Source organism: Arachis ipaensis, chromosome B08 (genome assembly GCF_000816755.2).
Source record: "Arachis ipaensis cultivar K30076 chromosome B08, Araip1.1, whole genome shotgun sequence".
In the NCBI taxonomy this organism is placed as follows: Eukaryota; Viridiplantae; Streptophyta; class Magnoliopsida; order Fabales; family Fabaceae; genus Arachis; species Arachis ipaensis.
The window spans coordinates 7,371,222-7,375,229 of NC_029792.2; positions in this window are offsets into that span (position 1 = coordinate 7,371,222).

The following is a 4,008-nucleotide window of genomic DNA, read 5'->3' on the forward strand; positions in this document are numbered from 1 at the left end:
ATTTTATATTCTATTTGTTTGTTAAAAATTTTTTATTTGATTATAATTGACTTTTTTAAATTAATGAATTTCAATGAGATTATTTATATATACATAAAAGTAGTTACTCAATATTGAGTTTACTGTATCAAAAGAGTATGAGTGAATTCTCTAGCGCCCTAGCTTAAAGAGATAGAAATCATTATATATATATATATAAAGCGTTAGTTTAAATCAAATGTTCGAATAAAAGAAATTTATCTATTTATTTATTAGAGTTATACGGAATTAAAAAATAAAATCTGTAATAACATTGTATTTATAACAAAAGACTCTAAATCATAAACTTTAACTTTAAATTATAAATCTAAACACTAAAATGGATTAATATTAACTAAATAAAAGTTTTTTTTTTCATTTTATTTTTATCTAAATTTTTTGCCAAAAATACTAGGCTTACAACAGGCCAACAGCCATGGGCAAACCTGAGCATAATGGGCTAGCACATATTCGGGCCAGATCCCACAAAATTTGGATACGATCCACCCGTTAGTTAACCCGAAAATCATCGTATTCGGTTTCGCATGGATTTAGTTTCAGTACGGATTCGGTATGTGGACCCTTTTTTTTTTTGGCATCGAAATGCCAAAAACTTATTTGGCTGATTGATGCGCTCTTTTAATGAGAAGTCATTAGGTTTAGGAGTGAGCACGAATAGCGGGTACCTTAGGTTCGAACTCGAACCAAATCAATTAAATTGGTTCTAAAATTAATGGATAATCAGGTCCAATTCGAACCAAACTAATGGCCTTTGTTAGTGATTGGTTCATCGGTTCTGGGAATGCAAAACTCGAACTAACCCGTGAATCCGATTATATATTAATTAAATAAAAAGATATGTATGGCTTTTAGTGGCTTTTAGTGAGATTATTCACTATTAATATGTTTGAATTTTAATGAGTTTAGTTTTTAATGTATTTGGTGTTTAACATGTTTAGATTATTTATATTGATGTTACATGTTTATTATACTTGTTGAATTTTTAAGATAAAAAATTAGTTTTTTTTTTTTATGAATTTTAAAGTCATCGGGTACCCAATTATCCGATTCGAACCAATCCATTTTTAATCGGTTTGGTTTGGTTCGGATACATGCACAAAAAAATATAAATCCGAACCAAACCGAACCAATTATATTTTGATCGGTTTGATTTTAATTTCACCTTGAACCCGAACCAAACCGATCCGTGCTCACCCCTAATTAGATTTTTTATATTTTTTAATCCATCGGTAAAGATTATTCTAAATGTAATTTGATGTAATTGGCTAGCTAATATTTTTTTTGCAGCTTTTGTGTCGGTGGAGTTACTTTAAAAATATTATTTTTTTAATGGTTATTGTTGTTATATATGAAATATATGTGGGTTTATATCAACAAATTAGGAATATGTAAGTTTAAATTAATTAGAGTTAAATATTTTCTATTATGTTAAGTGCCACCTTTAGCTCCTTCAACCTTTCAGCAGCAAACCCAAACCGTCAATTCCTCAACGCTTCCTTAATACTCTCCAACATCTCATTCGCCGCAAGAATTGTCCTCACCACGATAGACAAAATCGCGAATTGACTCGCATAAACGTACAAATTTATGTTTCTATTCTTTCTCTCCGTTACGCTTTTACTACTCGAGTCACTAGAGTTTTTTATGCACAGAAACACCGAAAAAAGTTGCAGAGTTATCAGAATCGTAGTTGTACAAGCAACCTATGTTTCGAGAAGAAAGTTGGCCCAAAATTTACTTTTATTGTGTAATGCAGAACCCAACTTAACTTAAGCATAATCTACCAAGAACGTATTTGAAACCTTCAATTTTCCTCCATTTTTTCTTCTCAGTCTCTTTGCTTCTGATATGTGTAATCCACCATGTCTTTTTATTTTATTTTATCACTTCGACAGATGTTATTCTATTCGAAGGAAGATAAGGATATGTATAAAAAAATTTATTATTTTGAACAAAAACAATAAAAAAAGTATATAGTTAAAATGGTGCCGTGGGAAATAAAAATTTTGAAAAAAAAAAGTAACAGACGGAAGAGGGCATTTGAGGAGTAGAGATAGAACTGAAATGATTAATAAAACTGATTTATTTTATTTTATTTTATTTTTCTTTTAAAAACTTTAAACTTTTTTCTTGTTCTTTTCTTTTTGAACTCGGTTATTTTTTTATGAATATCTCTTATTGATTGTTTTTTTATATCCTTTATTTATTATTTGCGTTGCTTTTAGTTAAACGAGTTTAGTCAATTGTTTTTGTCCAAGTTGACACGGTAAATTTTAGAAAGTTAGATTTAACGATATTTGTATAGTTTTCTAGAGTGTTTGAGAATGCTCTAGATGATTTCAAAATGTTATAGAATGTTCTAGAAGGTCCCATAATACCTTAGAAAGTTCTAGAAGACTCTAAAAGGTTGTAGAGTATTCTAGAAGAGTGTAGATGTATATAGGAGTATGAAGAATAGTATCGAAGAATCTAGAAGTATTTAGAGAAATATGGTAGGATAGATATTTGTAATGAAGGTTCTAAATGATTAATCTAGACCGTTAATTAGATTTAATCCGAACCATCCATTAAGGGTGTGGATGGCTATAAATAGGAAGTGAGTGAGAGTCATATGCGAGTCATTTGTAATAAACACTTGAGTAATAAAGTATTTTTTCCACCAAAGTTTCATTTCTCTTGTGTTCTTAATTAGCTTTCTTGTTAAGTATTGAGGATTAGGCTGACTTGATCTTAACTCAAGAGGTTGAGTAAGTCCAAGTGCTGGCACGGTAGTGTTGGAGTGTGTCCAAGGCCGTGACAATTTGGCATCAGAGCAAGGTTCGAGAGGGAGCACAAGTACTTTGTGGGTATGGCCTCTAGTATCACCATGGAGCATGTTGAGTCTTAAAGGGAAAAAGATGCTATTCCTTCTCAATGAGAAGGCAAGAAGGCCTGTTCTTCAAGTGAGCCTAGAGGTAAGGACTCTAACTTCTTAAAAGAGAGAGTTTCTATGTTAGAGAATGTTCTATCCTCTATGGATGAGCGTTTCCAAATGATAGAACATGATAAGGAGACCTTCGAGGCTCACGTGTTAGGAGAACTATATGCTTTCAAAGAAAGCATGCTTCAAATTAAAGAGAAACTTGAGAATTCCTTGAAGCTATTTGAAAAAGTTTGAGTTTGGTTCGAGGATGCAAAATCTCGACCAACTGTTATAAGGGAGACGACAAAGATTGATCTCCCAAAGCCAAAGGAGTTCAAGGGCGTGAGGGATGCTCGAGAAGTGGAGAATTTCCTATGGCAAATTGAGAGGTACTTCAAAGGCCAATAGGTGGTCGAAGAAGCAATAAAGGTACGCACTGCAGCTCTCTACCTTTCTAATAATGCTACTTTGTGGTGGAGGAGAAAATGCGTAGATATGGAGAATAGTATTTGCAACATAGTCACATGGGAAGATTTTAAAAGAGAGTTGAAAAAACAATTATTCCCTGAGAATATGATTTATGAAGCAAGGAAGAAGTTGAGGGAGTTGAAATACAAAAGTACTATTAGTGATTACGTAAAGGGGTTCACTACTCTCACGCTTCAAATTCCCAACTACTAAGCGACTTTTACATTTGTCCAGATCCACGCAGCTGCCGTGCCGCCTAAACCCGTACGACGCCTTCCCCTATCTTACTCCCACATAACTATAAAGCATTCAGTAAATACCTCCATGTGAAAGTAGCACAATCACTTTAAATGACATACTATTTTATTGGCATTGACTCATCCAATAATGACAGCACAACCATAGAAGAGTTTTAGGGCATGATTCAAGAGAACCTTAAATGTTAAAGACCTCAGTTTCTTTTCTCTCGTATATTAGCTTTAGTGTTTCAGCATCCTAAATCTTTTTCAGATTGAAAGAAGTAAAAATGGAAATGAGAAACTTAAGGTTCAACTATTATGATTCTATTATTCTAGTATTTGTTTGGATGTTATTCTCGA